The following is a 17,054-nucleotide window of genomic DNA, read 5'->3' on the forward strand; positions in this document are numbered from 1 at the left end:
TGGGTTTCCCTAAGGACCCCCTCTTTTAGAGCTTTGAAAACTTTACTAATTTTTTTTTTTTAGTTACAGTTGACAATCAATATCATATTAGTTTTAGGTGTACAGCAAAGTGATCCCACCTGGAACCATACAAACATATTACAATATCATTGACTATATTCTCTGTGCTGTGCTTTTCATCCCTGTGACTACTTTGTAGCTGCCAGTTTATACTTCGTAAAGGACTCCTTCTTAAATACAGTCTGTCCCTCATAGTTCCTGCAGCTTCAATTACTGTTGCCATCCCAGAGCCCTGTCAATGCGATGGTCAGGCGTGAGGGAGGGGCAGCTTAGTCTTGACTTAAATCACACCCTCTTAGAGGGTGTATGTCCTGGGGCTGTGATCATCACAGTTTGTTATTTTTTTCCTTTCCCTTCCCCTTGCCCCTTCTAGGTGGCACAGCCAAATATGATTACTTCCTGGATTTTCCTCCTCGTTTTATTATAGAGTCTTTTTTTCTCCCCTGTGCCTTGGTCTTGAAGGACCCCCTCGGTTATTTAAATGCTTCATCTTGTCTTTTTTGCTCTGGAACAGCTGGGAAGAGATGGAATCAAAGTGTTCCTCAGGGAATGTATTCTATCATAAAAGGATTCTGATAAAGATTTTGAAGGTTTAATGAAGTTTGGAGGTTTAAAATGTTCACCATTAACACTATTTGAAATGATTTTTTCTGCAGGAAACACAATCATGTGTTGCATAACAACATTTCAGTTGATGAGAAACAGCACATACAATGGTGGTCCCACAGGGTTACACTGGAGGTGAAAAAGTTTTATCACATAATGATGTCATAGCTATTGTGACATCGTAGCTGTTGTGATGTTATAACTGTTGTAACATTGTAGTGCACGCGTTACTGACGTGTTTCTGGTGTGAACAAACTCACCGCACTGCATATGAAAGAACAGTGTACCATACATATACTGTAACTTCCCTATGTTTAATACATAAGTAGTTATGTCCTACATAATAAAGAGGTAATATGCAATTGACCATCACTCCAACACACAAGATAGCCACTCCCATGTGGTCAAAAAGGCCTGCCACAAGATGGCCGGCAGGGGAGGGCAGTTGTGGGTGATCAAGCCAGCAAGGGAGAGTAGTTGGGAGGGACCAGGCCTGCAAAGAGGGCAGGTGGGAGCTGTCAGGCCTGCAGGGAGCACAGCTAGGGATAACCAGGCCAGAAGGGGGGACAGTTGGGGAGGACCCAGGCCTGCAGGGAGGGCAGTTAAGGGCAATCTGGCCAGCAGGGCAGCAGTTAGGTGTTGATCCAGCTGGCAGGGGAGTGGATAGGGGGTGATCAGGCTGGCAGGCAGAATTGGTTAGGGGCAATCAGGCAGGCAGGCAGATGAGTGGTTTGGAGCCAGCAGTCTTGGATTGTGAGAGGGATGTCCCAGACTGAGGAACATACCTCCTTTACCCGCCACTTCCCATGCATGAATTTTGTGCATCAGGCCTCTAGTTGTGTTACAATTGCCTACAGAATTCAGTACAGTAACCTGCTGTACAGGCTTGTAGCCCAGAAGTAATAGGCTATACCATATAGCCTAAGGGTGTAGTTAGTAGGCTGACCATCTAGGTTTGTATAAGTACATGCTATGATGTTTACACAATGAGAAAATAACCTAAAGATGCATTTCTCAAAATAGATGTCTGACTGTATATAATAAAACCATTAAAGACAATGAAATTGAATTCATATGAAACATAAAGATGTATGAAAAATTATCATCACCAATGAAATCAAGAGAATTAACTGATAAGTTTTCTGATAAGAAATGTGATGGGTATAATATTAAATGAAAACCATAAAAGTTAACTAACATACAAACAATAGCCAATTAGATACAACTTGTGGGGTTTTTTTTAAGTAACAAAAATAAAAAGCCTAAGAATGAACCTACAATTGTGAAAAAAAAAACAAAAAAACACTATATAGAGAAAACTTTAAGAAACTTCTGAGGATATGGAGCAGAACTCTCACATAATGTTTTTGAAAGTGTACATAGGCAGGATCACTTTGGGTAACACTGTGTAGTATCTAGGAATCGGTGCTCTTTATAATAGGACACAGTTAGAAGCTGGGTTTATTAACCAAGACTTTGGACTGTCATGGTTAAGAGAAGCACGCCTAGACTCTGAATGTCACTAGAAAGCTTTAACAAATTAGAAGTCAATAAAAACCCCTTCTATAAACACCCTGGAGCCTTGCTTATTTACATGGTTCATGACAGTCTTTTCAGCTATGGACTTAAAGGTTGCTTTCCTGGGAGATGGCAAAGAAAGGACCTCAAGGCATTTTTGGGAACTTGAGGAATTCACCCAAATCTATAGGTGTTGTAGGAAAAGCCTGATGGAAACTGTGGCTTTCCTTCTTTGCCCTGAGAGGCTAATTAAAGCTTAACCTGGAGATTTCTATGAGATTCCAGCAAAGCAGATTTTAAAAAGCCTACATTAATCAATTGCTATTCTTGTATTCATGAAAATAATCAGGCCAAATTGAAACTAGAACTTAATGCAGTAAATAGATTAGTCTTAATTTGACTCAAAATGAGTGATTTTAGGGAGAGAAATTCTGTTTTTATGGCACACATTAGACTCTAGTTCAGTTGGTTGTCTTACTAAACCTTTTCCTGAGCTTTACAATTTCTAAGGGAAGGCTCAAGGCATACTTAATTTTAATATGAATACTTGCTGTAATGCTCTCTTTCATTGGACCATTTGTCAAAATTCTTGCCATTCTGGCTTTCGCCCCAATAATATTAAGATTCATAATACAATTTTTCTCCACCAGGTTATGAGACCTACTTGTACTCCAGACATACCATCCCTTGCTGACACTAGACACCGTTGTAACCTCCTTCTGTTTCCAGACTTCATCTCCCTCTGATCAAGAGCAATGATCTCTTGGCTCTGAAGGAAAATGTCATTCCTCTTCAGCAAGAAGCAGCTACAGGAGGGACCCTTATGCCACTATTCCCTAAAATAATTCAGAGCCAAGATTCCTTGATGGGGGGGGGGGATGTAGTAGACAGTTGGATAGGCATGAACAGAGCAGGAATGATGGACATAGAGCAAAACGTCCCCTAGGCAGAGAGCCCTGGGTGCCTAGCAATGGGAAAAACCACAAGCCCTTGCATGACCACTCCCTTAAGCACTAACCCCTGGAGATGACACCTAAACCTAAGCTGTGTTTCAGCTCCAGGCCCAGCAAAGCAGCAAAACCAGACAAGTGAGCCATGGCTGATGTTAGAACCAGCTGCATTGACTAATGACCCTCTGCCAGGTACCAACAACCAGATGAGATCAGGACCCTGAGGAGACACGCCTGGAAAGCTGATGAAGATTCTATTGAGATCCTCCCCTGAAGCCTCAGATAAAAGCCCTCAGGATGGAGGACCCACTATGACTCTCTCCACAGAGCACACCATGCCTATTCCCTTTCCCATTCCCTTCTTTCGTCTCTCAAGGCTCATCTCTAGGCTCTGAGGTCCTACTTTTGCCTCTATGAGGATGTGCCTTTTGTCTGTGTAACTTGTATCCTGAGCCCATTTCTCCTACGGCTCACTTCATTTCTTCTACTTATATGTCTCCCTAAATAAACTTTTTCCTTATAATTTCAGTCTTGGTTTTGAATTCTTTCTAAGACAGAGCTCAAGTTGCTGAACTGGGGTCTAAACCTAGTGCCATTTTCACTACTAAAACTATGACATCCCCAATCTGATTTTCAAAATGTGCTCTCAACAATTTGAAGCATGTTTATATATAGTTTATATATATATATATATATATATATATATATATATATATATATATATATATATATATTTGTTGATCATAATTTTTTCTTTTGTCTTCTTCTTCTCTTCTTAGTAATACCTTTCAGCATTTCATGTATATCAACAAGTGAATCTAAAAAGAAAGTGAATTAAAAATCTGAGGAACAGAATAAATTGGTGAATATAATATTGTAGAATCAGGGGCAAAGAAAGGAAGTGGATTAATAATTATCAGGGGGAAAGGGATGTGGGGGTGCAAGAAGAGACTGGATTAAAATCGTACACCTATGGATGAGGACAATGGCAGGAGGGAGGTAAGGGGAGAGGGTGGGGCAGGAACCGAGTGGAAGGGAGCTATGGGGGGGGGGGGGGGGAGGAGAAACAATTGTAATAATCTGAGCAATAAAGATTTTTTTTAAAATAAATAAATAAATAAATAAATAAATAATTTGACTCTCAAAAGAAAAAAAAAATGAAGCATATATTTTTAGAGAGATTTAATGAGTTTTCCTTTGATTCTGACCTTTTCATCTTTGCCCCCATCCTAATACAAGATGGCCGCCCCCAAATGGTCAAAAATGGTTGCAACAAAAAGGCCTACAGAGGAAGGCAGTTGTGGGCAATGAGGTCAGCAGTTAGGGGTGCTAGGCCAGCAAAGAAAGGGCAGTTTTGATGACCAGGCTGGCAGAGGAGGACAATTGTGGGAGACCAGGCTTATAGAGAAGGATAGGAGAAGGATAGGTGCAAGGGAGCATAGTTGTGGGTAACCAGGCCTGCAGGAGAGGGCAATTGGGGTGAACCAGGCCTGCAGGGGAGGGCAGCTGTGGGCAACCAGGTATGAAGGAGAAGGCAGTTGGAGAGGACCAAGCCTGCAAGGGAGAGTAGCTGGTGAGGGGGCCAGGAGTACCAAGCCTTCAGGGGAGGGCAGTTGGGAAGGACCAGGCCTGTAAGAAAGGGCAATTGTGGGCAACCAGGTATGCAGGGGAGGGAAGTTGGAGAGGACCAGGACAGCAAGGGAGGGCATATAGGAAGAACCATGCCTGTGGGAGAGGGCAGTTGGGAAGCACCAGTCTGGCAGGGGAGGGCACTTGGGGGAAACCAGGCCTGCAGGGGAGGGCAGTTGAGGGGAGCTAGGACTGCAGAGAAGGGCAGTGGGTGGGGGTGAACAGGCCATCAGGGGAGGACAGGGGTGATCAGTCCTGCTGGGATGGGGTACTTAGGGGGAACCAAGCCTCCAGGCAAGGGCAATTAGGGGTGACCAGGCTGGCAAGGGAGGGCAGTTTGTGTTGACTGGGCCAGCAGGGGAGGGTAGTAAGGGGAAATCTGGCCAACAGGGCAGCAGTTAGGCATTGAACAGGCTGGCAGGCAGAAGAGATTAGGGGCAATCAGGCAGGCAGGCAGGCAGGACAGCACTTTGGAGCTAGCAGTCCTGGATTGTGAGAGGGATGTCCCAGATTGGAGAGGGTGCAGTCTGGGCTGAGGGACTCCCCCCAACTCCATGCATGAATTTGATGCACCAGACTTCTATTCTTCTTTATAAAACAGCTGCAAATCCACAATTCTATCTAGTAAAGTGTTCTTTCAGGCTGTGGCTGAGAGGACTTCTTCCTCCTGAGTTCAAGGTTAGGCCCTCTGACCTCACTTACGTAAATCCGGTGGTTTGATCCTATAAATCAATTTCTTATTTAATGATCAGTATAAAACCGCACCTATAAGAAGAGCTTCCTTGATTTGCAAATATACCAAATAAAACTATTAAAATTGACCAACAGAATGTAGTAGCCTAAGCCCATATTGTGTTCCCATCTCGCTTTGCAAGGTAATTGTTCTATGCTCACTGCTCCAGCCTTAAATGTGCGGTCAGCTGACAAATAGAGGAACGACAGCCCTTTACCCGGTTGCCCACACATAAGGTTCCAGTCCTTATGAGCCCCATAGGCTGCTCTGTCTGATGGCAGAGAGGGGGCAGCCAGCACCTGCGGCTGGGGAGCCCATCAAAGTCATGTCCTTAGAGTTGGTCTTCCAGGCCCTCTGTGGACCAGCAGTGTCTGTCTGTCCCTAGAGCAGGAACATTCTAGAAGCAGAGCCTGAAGAAGGGCTGTGGGGGGTATGGTTAGGCAGGTGCTCCTGGGATGAGTGCTGAGGAGGTTTTGGGGAGGGGGTGCCCCACGGGAACTTTCCTGTGTCACAGGGGCTGTTTCTGATGAGGGAAGGGGGTCCGTCACTGCCTCTATAGCCTCTTCCTCCACATATTGCTTATTTGAACAAGTGGCAAACGAAATGGGAGGTGCCTGGCAGCTGGCAAGTTCTGACAGTAAGGGAACACACAGCAAGGGGCAGCTCCCTGGTCTCCAGATACTGTTTACAGCAGTTTTCCCACCCATCCAGAGGACTTGTCCCCATCTACAGGGGCCACGGGATGCTCAACAACCCCCTTCTCCTTGGTTCTGGAAGGCTAAATGTCCTGAAACACTGGACCGGCAGAGGGCTCCTGTGTAACAGCTTCCACCTGGCTTCCCATGGGCCCACAGGCGTCTTCCTGAGGCCTCAGAGCAACTTCCTGGGTCCGCACTCGCAATTCCCCCCAGGTAAGGGGACTCCAGGAGTCTGAGAGGCCATGGCCCAATCACAGCCACTCACTGCCGGGTGATCTTACACAGGCTACCCTACTTCTGGGCTCACCCATCACTGAAACAGGACAGTGATGGTGGTGCTGAGGGTCACAGCGAGTGGGTAGTGAGGGAAACAGTGAGAATCACTTGCCCTGAGCCCCCAGGGCTAAACAAAGTGTACTACACAGATTTTAAAATAAATGAATTTAAATGCCCATAACCAGCATCACTGTTAATGATAAGATTTTTAGATTCCCTAAAAGGAAAATAAACGCACATTATCTCACTTTTTGTAAGATAACAACCAGCCCAGCCAGAGTGGCTCCATTGGTTGACCATGTACTAATAACAGGTCGCTGGATTTCCATTGATATTGCTCTCTTTCCCTGTCCTTTCCTCTCTCTCTCTCTCTCTCTCTCTCTCTCTCTCTCTCTCTCTCTCTCTCTCTCCAATAAAAACATATATAAAAATAAAATAAATAAAAGGTAACAACCAATGTTATTAAACAAACAAACAAAAAAAGCAATAAGAGGTACATATTTGGAAATATGGGAATCAAGTATCATTATTTGCAACCATGTCTATGATCAACCTAAAATTTCCAAGATAATCAAAAGGAAATAAAACACTATTTTATAGAAATGCTAAAATAAGTAAATTGGATGGTTTTAAAATTAATGTATTAAAAAAATGTATTCCTTCATACAAAATAAAAACTCTTTAGAAAACTCCTTTTCAAGGAAAAATTCTGATTTGGAATGGCAACACAAAAAGTTAGATTCTCAGGAATAAACTTGGCAAGAAATGTACGTACTCTACATGGAGAAAGACCAAATCTTTAATAATAAAAGCATAATATGCTAATTAGAACAGATGTCCTTCCAGACATAGCCAGGGCTGCGAGTGAAGCCCGAGTCCCAGGTGCCAGAAGGAAGCCTGGTGAGGCAGCAGAGGGAAGGAAGGCTTCTAGGATTCTAATAAAGGACATAGAAACTGCCAGACATTCTCCCTAAATGGTCTAATATTTTACAGTCATCAGCAATGTTTTGGTTGTTCCCCAGCCTCACTTGCTGTTTTTTTATTTTCCCTCCAGCTCTATTGAGGTATAATTGGCAAACAAAATTATTTATTTAGAGTGCATAATGCAATAGTTTGATGTACATGTATTTTATGATTATTAACATCATGTTAATTGGCACTCCCATCAACTCACATAATTATCTTATTTGTATGTGTGAGAACTCTTTAGACCTGCTGTCTTAGCAAATTTCAAGTACACACCACAGTATTTGACTGTAGTCTCCATGCTGTTGCAACATGAATTTTTGATACTAGCCATTCGAACAGAACTTTTTTTTATAAACCAAAAGTATTTTTTGGTATTCAGAAAAACATTGTTTTAAATATCCTGTATTTAAAGCAAAATTGAATGGGTGCTTCATAAATTTTATATATAATGTAAGAAATTGATGAGCTTTGGGTTTGATGTATATTGCATTATTTTAGTTTTACATATGAAAGTTAGGAAATAGTTCCCTGTTAGTTCTTGGACAGATGGTTGTAGTTTTAGAAATAGAGTACTGACATTAAGCAGGAGTTGGCCATATTGTTTTGTACTTTAAGCACACTTAAAGAGGCTGCCCAGTGAAGAACCAAGGAAGAATTCAAAACAGGGTGATAACAGTGTGTAACAAAAGTTGTGTTCACCCATGTCCACGGTTCCCCTGATGTCCCAGGCCCCCTGACTGTGAGGTCAGAGCCCCATGATTATACCTTATAAGGTTCTCCCTCCTCCCAACTGGTGGGCAGAGTTATGACATTACTGGCACCTGTCACAGAGACACCTCCAAGACATTGAGCCATCAATCAGCACCTGCCAAAGTGTCCTGGAGCCCACCCCTTCCTGTTCTGCCCTGGGTCCAACCCTCTCCTGTTCCTCCCTTAAAAAGACCCCCAGACCAGCCACGTGCTGCTGATCCTCCAAGTCCAGGTGGCAGCCCGGCTGGGTCCATCTCCCCTCCCAACTCCTTTAATTCTGATTTCTCTACATCCATAATGAGTCCCGCTCATTACTGGGAAATAAACTTTACTTTAAAACTCCTTGGTGGTCAGTTTCCTGCGCCTCAAACCTTACATACCTCATGGATGGCTGGGGACAGAGAGCAACAAGCCTCACTACTAGTCTGGGAATTCAAAGGCAGTGTTCCTTGCTTTGATGATTGTCACGTAAGCAAGGAAAGCGAACATTTGAAGAATTTTAACTTATTTCTGTGAATTGATCATCCTGAATGCAGACACTGCACATTATTATTGGAGATACTACCTACATCGTTGTCCCTGAGAGGTGTGTTTCCTGAAATGACAGAGCTGGATGGGAAAGAAAAGCAGGGGTGCCAGGGACTCCACCAGTGAGTGAGCTCACAGTGCTAGGTGGTTAGTGTCTGTTACTCTCCATCTGACTCTAACAGCTTTCCTCAGGCTTCCCCATCTGTCCCTGTCTCCCTCTGTACTATCCCCTCAAACAGATGTCCCCTGACCCATGCTGTCTCTCCTCCTCCAAGTGGCTGCCTTTGCAACAATCACTGCTACCAGGTGTGAATGAGGTTGAATTCTTTCTCAGGCATTTAGGAGGCTTGTGAGTGTGAAGACAAAGCCCCAGGGGCAAGGAATAAAATGGAACAACTTCCCTGGGGTCTCTGCCTTTCTTTCCAGTTAAAATTGTTTTCTCTATTGACAAGAAAGGACAGTTGGGCCACATGATAGCAAATAACTCCTGCTTACATTTCCCATTTGAACTGTTCATTCTGCTTCTGTGGCGTGAGAATTTCAGACAGACAGGTGGGGCACTTCTGCAGTGGAGAAGCTCCGCAGAAATGACATAGAAGGCAGAAGCAGGTTTTTGTTTTGTTTTCCTTTACTCTTGGAGCTGAACTGCCAATGCACAAGTTTGAACGGGGAGCCATCTGTGTCTTTTATCAGTCAGTCAGGTAAGCCCACATTTGGGTAAAGTCCTGCAGTTTCCAAGCTGAGTTTGGAAAAAAAAAATTTTTTTAACAACAAATTCATCCTATTTTAAGGAAAATGGTTTAGAATGACTACCTTTGGTTGAAGGGAAGCCAATTTACAGGACCTGTAAGCTTCATGTAACTTAGTTTACACATTACTGGCAAAGAGGGATTCCTTAGCACAAAGCCAATATATTGTGCGCACTGAGAAGAGTTTGGGCATTAATGTGTAGCTGAGTTTTCTGTGCCTCGTCACTTTGGATATGCTGCCAGATTCAAACAAGATACTCCCTGGGGGACTTCAGGCAAATGACCTGATTTCTCTATAAAATACTGAGTAATTCTCTTTCCATTCACCCTGTCAGCTTTGTATAAACAAATGAAGCATGGCTGTAGAACGTGCTCTAGGAATATAAGGGTCTTTCATGATTCGGAACTAAAACTAACAGGTTGTTGTTGCTGTTTTATTGGTCTCCTGTCTCTCTGTCCCTCAGGAGCTGCAATGGACCAAAATGAATGCAGCTACTTGGGTAAGAAAGTGAATTCCAGTACATGTGCCTGTTCTTCCATATTCTGTGCCTACTTCCTGTAAAAATTATGCTGTCCTCTCTAAGCAGAATATAAGCTACTTGAGGCCTGATGCAAGATTCATGCAAGAATGGGCCTTCCTTCCTCTGGCTGCCCGCACAGCCTTTGCTTGGCCCAGAGCCACCTTTCTGCCTTTGTGCCAGGGCCGCCTTTCCACCTTCCCGAGCTGTCCAGAGGCCCTGAGTGGCTGGGTAGTGCAGAATGCCTGCATTGTTGCTATGGCGACAATGCAAGTGTCCTGCCCCGGACAATCTTCACCTGTGTGTGCAAATTAACCCACCATCTTTGTTGGGTTAATTTGCATACTCACTCCTGATTGGCTGGTGGGCGTTGTGAAGGTACGATAAATTTTCATCTTTCTCTTTTATTAGTGTAGATGAGCTGTTTATTCATTAGAGCGGGGGTGGGCCATATAAGGCTCTCAAAATTATGTGGTCTGGTTCTGCCAAGGCATTAGGGGTGAGTTAATTAAATGTTTGACCAAATATAGCAGGCTAATTTTTAAGTTGGTAATTTTGTATGGCCTGATAATGATGCTTAAATATCCAAATGGCCCTGGGCAGAGAAAAGGTTCCCCACTCCTGCATTAGAAAATCCTTTTACACTGCTCATCCCCTATTTCCGTGGTCCAGCCATTTCAGTGGTGGTCATGACCACACCTCTGCCCAGTGGAGAGCAGAGGAGCTTTCTCTGGCTTTGGAACAGAGTGAGAGTCAGGGTACTTAACCCCCCTGGAGGTTGGACCCACAGTTTGGCACCACTTCTCTGATCCTCAGTCTTTCAAAGGGGCCAGAACAGAGAGATTCAGGCAAGACTTGCATGACAAAATGTGTTTCTGAATCCATCTTGCACCCCCCTCCTCTAGTATATTTGTCTAAGATCCAACATGGCAATATGGTATAGTCCTAGAAAACCTATAGAGGGGATAAATGGCGATAGAAAAAAATTAAATTTATAACAATGAAAATAAAAATTCTCATGATTAATTTATTTTATTTGATAAGGAGTTAGTTAGCTTCTATTTCACAAATGCAATATATTGTGAGAGTATATTTTCCCACAATGTGAGACTAACTGATCATTAAAAATATTTCATTGTCATGATCAGTACAATAATAACACCATAAACTTGCCCTCAACAAGACCATATATGAAGAACCAACCCAACAGAGAATTAGAGCTGAGAATCATCCTGGTCGGCAAAACAGGAACCAGTAAAAGTGCCACAGGGAACAGCATCCTGGGGAAGCGAGCCTTTGTGTCCCAGCTGTGTGCCCAGACCCTCACCAAGACCTGCAGTGAAAGTCGAGGAAGCTGGGGTAAGAGAGAGATGATCATTATAAACACGCCAGATATGTTTTCTGGGAAGGATCACTCTGATCTCCTCTACACAGAAGCACACAGTGCTACTGTACCTGATGTCAGGCCCAGGACCCCAAGTGCTATTCCTGGTGACGCAGCTGGGCCGATTCACCACCCGAGACCAGCAGGTTGCAGAGGGTCAAGGAAATCTTTGGAGTGGATGCCATGAGACACACAATTGTCCTCTTCAGCCACAAGGAAGACCTTGGTGGAGAATCTTTGATGGATTACATCTAAGACTCAGAAAATAAAGCTCTTGGCAAGCTTGTGGCAGTGTGTGGGGGGAAAGCATATGGCTTTAATAACAGAGCAAAAGGGAGTAATCGGGATGACCAAGTGAAGGAGCTAATGGTCTCGATAGAGGGCCTGATGATGGAGAAAGGTGACCACTATACCAATGAGCTTTACAGCTTAGTGACAGAATCAGAATGTGGATATGAGCGGTCAGAGGAAAGATTAAAGGATTTCAAAGGGAGTCTTAAAAAGTACATGGAAATTCAGAGACCTCTCACAACCATTGCCAAAGAAAATTGTCTAAAAATAGTCCTAATTTGTATTTGGTTATCTGTCAGATTGCTAATTCTGATATTTTGTGTATTGCTCAGAATATGCAAATTTTTTTACTGCTTATTCTATTGTATTATATGTGCAATTTGTTCTGAAGCTTATTGTCCATTATCCTCAGAAAATTATTGATAATTCCCAGAACAACCATTGTTGTGGAATGCAAGACTCCTAGATGACAGTGATGGATCAGTAATTATTCATCATTGGAATTCAGTGGTGAATCACAGGGCCTCCTCTGTGTATTGCAGTGCCTGACACCAGTAAATATCTGAGATTCCGCAAAGTGTTAAATCTTAACATCGCTCAATTTATTAATAAGCCAAATTATTTAGTTACTGTTTGTTTTGACATATAATGCCAAAACCTTTTGAAAGCTGTAAACATTAAATTTCCTCTGTTTGAAAATATCTAAAGCAGATTTATGTTCCTAGAAACTCCTTTTCTTTTTTAAAATACTATGGTTGCTACTGAATGTAATAAAATAACTACTATAAGTAAGCTGTAAAGCTCCTGAGATCCCATGTCTTTAATTCTGTTCTTTCAACAATGACACCAATTATGCCCACTGTCTACACACAGATACACTCACACATCTCGCATCAGTCATAAGAATGTTGATTTCTACACACAAAACAATTAATCACATAAGACCCAGGGGAGATATTCTGAAGGCTTTGGGATGGGATGGGGGATTTTCTGCTGAAACATGAACACCTTTGGATTGAGGACCAGGCCAGCTCATCATCTAAATCCTTTGACCAGAGACAAGGTATTCAGCCCTTTTTTTAATTTGTCTCCCTTGGCTTCTCCTTGGAGAGAATTCAGTCCTGTTCTGCTGCTACTTGCCTGGCTCCAACTCAGGCAGGACCCACAGTGCAGGTCTAAGCATGCAGGTAGCCTGGCAAGAAAGGAACCTGCAGCTGAGCAGCAACTAAAACTTCCTTCCACAGGAACCCTGTGGCTTCAGAAGAGTTTCAAAGACACATAAAACTGAATACTATCAACTTTTAAAGGCCCAAACTGCACTTATTACATTATTATGTCTTCCTTTTGATTATACGAATAGTTTTTGAAATATAGTGGCAACCATACTTTGGTAAAAACTGCTGTTTGAATTTTAGCCTTGCTATCTGACTTTGACCTTCGATTACTTGCTGAGGAGTGGAAAATTACTGACCTTGCCTGGAGGGTAGAAAGTTACTCCTCCCTCCCCCTCCTGGACCTGAAGGCCAAATCAACAGTCTGGGTTAGTCAAGGCTAAAAGAACAGAACGAACCAAGAAGGGAGATTAGGCCATCTGGCCGATGCATGCAACCACAAGGTTAAGCGATATAGAAACGACCTCCACCCCCTTATTTGAAATGTGCATAAAAAGCTGGATTTGTAACTGCTTGCTGCTGTTTGTCGCCTGCTCCATCCTGGCGGCGGCAGCCCAGATTCGAATCTGTAATAAAATTTGTTATTTGACTCTGCAATTGGCTAGTTGGAGTTGTTTCCCGGGTAGGGGTCTCTTCCTCTTGGGTGGTCTCTTCTCCATTCAACAGTTTTATTTATTACTTCCATATTTTTATTTTTATTTTTGATACTATTATAGATATCTCCCACCCCCCCCCACCTCATTCCCCTCCTTCAAGCCCCTACCCACCCATGTCTTCACTACCCATTGCCTGTGTCAATACATATAAGTATATGGATTCTTTGGTTTATCGCTTTTCATCCCCAACCCCACACTGAAGTGTCAGTTTGTTCCATGCCTCCATGTTTCAGGTCTTATTTTGTTGGTCAATTCATTTTGTTCATTAGATTCCACAAATAAGTGAGATTATATAATATTTGTCTTTTTCAGTTTGGCTTATTTCACTTAACATAATATTTTCCAGGTCCATCCATGCTGTCCCAAAGGGTAAAAAAACCTTCTTTTTTATAGCTGTATAGACTGCCACAGTGTAAATGTCCCACAGCTTTTTTATCCATTCATCTACTGATTGGGGACTTAGGCTGTTTCCAAGTCTTAGCTATTGTAAATAATATTGCTCTGAACATAGGGACCCATATATTTTTTTCTGATTGGTGTTTTGGAGTTTTTAGGATATATTTCCAAAAGTGGTATTGCTAAGGGAAGAGGAAGTTCCATTTTTAATTTTCTTAAGAAGTCCCATACTGTTTTTCCATAGTGGCTTCACCAATCTGCATTCCCACGAGAAGCGAGCTACTGTTCCCATTTCTCCACATCCTTGCCAACACTGTTGTTTGTTAATTTTTTTTACTATAGCTATTCTGACAAGTGTGATTTTAATTTGCATTTCTCTGACAATTAATAACTTTGAGCATTTTTTATATGTCTCTTGGCCATTTGTATGTCCTCTTTGAAGAAATGTCTATTTAAGTCTTCTGCCCATTTTTTAATTTGTCTTTCTTTTGTTGGGTTGTATGAGTACTTTATATATTTTAGATATTAACCCCTTATCAGATAAATCACTGGCAAATATGTTCTCCCATACAGTTGTTTCCTTTCATTTTTATGGTGGTTTATTTTGCTGTGCAGAAGCTTTTTACTTTTATGTAGTCACATTTGTTTATTTTCTCCCTAATTTCCTTTATCCTAGGAGATGTATACATAAACATTTTGCTACGGGAAATGTCTGAGATTTTACTGCCTATATTCTCTGTTAAAATTTTTATGGTTTCATGCCTTACATTTTAGTCTTTTATCCATTTTGAGTTTATTATTGTGCATGGCAAACAGGAAGAGGACATAAATAATGTCCTTTCATTGTCTGAAATTAGGGACACATACAAAACAAACAAAAGGACTTATTAGATTAGATTTTAAAAATACTTTTAATCTCAATTGTCTAAGGAGTTCCAAGTGCCAGGGAATGCAGCTGGGCCTTGTGTGCTCACGTGACCATATGGGAGTAGCACCAGAGTTGAAATTCCTCTCTTCCCTCCCAAACTGATTACTCAAGAAATTTGTTTCATTACAGATTCCTCTTCTCCCTCTTATTTTTCTTCAGTTCCTCCATATAAGATTCTCCACTTGGGACTCCCACAGGAAGTGTAATGTCTCACAGTGGGCATTTGGGGTGAATCTGGGGTTCCTGGAAATGTCAATCATGGCTCCTCTTCTCCCTACTCTTTTCTCAGTGCATGTCCTATCTTCCAACCTTCCCCAAGTAGTTTTCTTTAGAGCTATAAGAAAAGTGAGATATAAGACACTGCTCAGAGAATATTGTATGTATTAAAGAATTCCTGAATCTATGAAGTAATGTTGTAAACTCAGCCTTTTCCCAGGCCTTCAGACTGCAGGACAGAACCCCAGTCCCTGCTGCCTGTTGAGCTTCTGTTGCTGCAGCTGAGCCTGGGGACATCCCCTCAGCCTCTCAAGACCTCCCTCTCCACCAGTGGCCACTCAGCCAGCCATGTGGGGTTTGGTGAAGCCCCTCCACCCCAGGAAGGACTGCATTGTGGGTGAAGGTAGAGTGAAAAAGGCAGACTGACTGGGCATCAAACAGGGACTCAGGTGGCATCCACTCTTGCCACCTTCCTGGAGTCACATTCTCTCTCTCTCTCTCTCTCTTTTTTTTAAATATATTTTATTGATTTTGTACAGAGAGGAAGGGAGAGAGATAGTTAGAAACATCGATGAGAGAGAGTCATTGATCAGCTGCCTCTTGCACACCCCCTACTGAAGATGTGCCCACAACCAAGGTACATGCCCTTGACCAGAATCGAACCCGGGACCTTTCAGTCCCCAAGCCGAAGCTCTATCCACTGATCTACACAGATCTGGGCATGGAGTCACATTCTCTATGTCATTGTTGTTCTTTCCTTCCCTCCCTCCCTCCCTCCCTTGTTCCCTCCCTCCCTCCCAGTAAGTTCTGAGGGGTGAGGCTGCAGAGGCTGTGAGGGGCAGCAGGATGGAATTCCCCTGGAGAAGGGTCCTGTGAGCAGGTCTGTGGGAAAGGGCTGGGGCTGGGATTGCCTCACCTAAACTCCCCAGGGATTGGAAGCCAGCTGAGCAGGGAGGCCAGGAGGAGCTGAGCACTGAGACCAGGCTGAGGGAGAGGGAGGTGATCTAGCTGAGCTGAGCTGCAGGAAAAAGCAGCAGAAAGGGAGTGGTTGGGCTTTAGCAAGCAGTTTCCTGGCGTCCAGCTGGGCAAAGGGGCCCCTCTGGGGTTTTCCAGGGTTGAGTGGATCACCAGGAGCCTGTGCTATGGATGTGTTCACCCCAGTGTGTGTGCAGTCTGAGTAGGTATGAGTGTGCGTGTGCGAGTGTGTGTGTGTGTGTGTGTGTGTGTGTGTGTTTTCACGCTCTGCTGTCTCCAGCCACCTGATTATCTGCTGAAGACAGAACCCCCCAAGAATGGCCCCAGCTGTTTCTGGGAAGTTGTGATGCTGAAGATCAGACCCCATCTCCTCTCCCCCTTCTGTCAGCTCTTCTCCCTCCCACTGGAAAGCATGTCCTCAAGTCCAGGCCAGCCCCTCCCAGCCCTGCTCTGTAGGGTGCCAACTCCCAGGGGACAGCAGGTGGGGGGGAGGGGGCTTGACAGCCCAGGTGGCCACTCAGTGCAGGATCTCTATCTCTCTGAGTCCCCCAGACCAATCTCTAAAGCCCCATTCTGTTTCGCAGGATGCCATTCTCTCCCCCTTCCTGATTCCCATAGGACTGGCTGGATGGGAAGGGAGCTGTGCCTGGCATGTGCCAGTGCCTCAAGCCTTTATTTTGGGTGGGGTGGTTGAAAGATTCTCCCTAGCTCCAGGGGATCCTGGTCTTTTTCTCAGTCAGTTGGGCAGTGAAAGATTGGGCGGAGGCCAAAGTGGAGGGCTCAGGATGTGGCCTGGTCCCCTCTCCCCAGCTCCAGGGGATCCTGGTCCCCTCTCCCCAGCTCCAGGAGGAGCTGGCAGCAGGGAAGAGCCCATAGCTCACAGGGTGGTGTGAGTGGGAAATCTTCATGGGGCTGGCCTGGTTTGGAGGAAGAGCAGGGGGCTAGGCTGATCTAGGAGTTGGCATGGAATGGGGTACCCAGAGGGCTCAGAGGGAGCTGGAGCTGAGGCATATTTAAGGCTGTGACATGATGCTGACACCCGGGCCTGCACA

The 17,054-nt window shown here is 43.9% G+C and overlaps 1 protein-coding gene and 1 pseudogene across 2 annotated transcripts in view; both read left to right on the forward strand.

The window, feature by feature from the left end:
• The window catches only part of LOC311628739 (GTPase IMAP family member 7-like), a 322,213-nt gene that overhangs the window by 105,077 nt on the left and 200,082 nt on the right, over positions 1 to 17,054 (forward strand). The window lies entirely within an intron of this gene.
• LOC311628870 (GTPase IMAP family member 2-like) lies at positions 9,930 to 12,125 on the forward strand (annotated as a pseudogene). The gene is made up of 3 exons: positions 9,930 to 9,966; positions 11,168 to 11,953; positions 12,072 to 12,125. The product of its transcript is annotated as a GTPase IMAP family member 2-like (transcript).

This window comes from Pipistrellus hanaki (genome assembly GCF_964339955.1).
Source record: "Pipistrellus hanaki genome assembly, chromosome: 10".
NCBI lineage: Eukaryota > Metazoa > Chordata > Mammalia > Chiroptera > Vespertilionidae > Pipistrellus > Pipistrellus hanaki.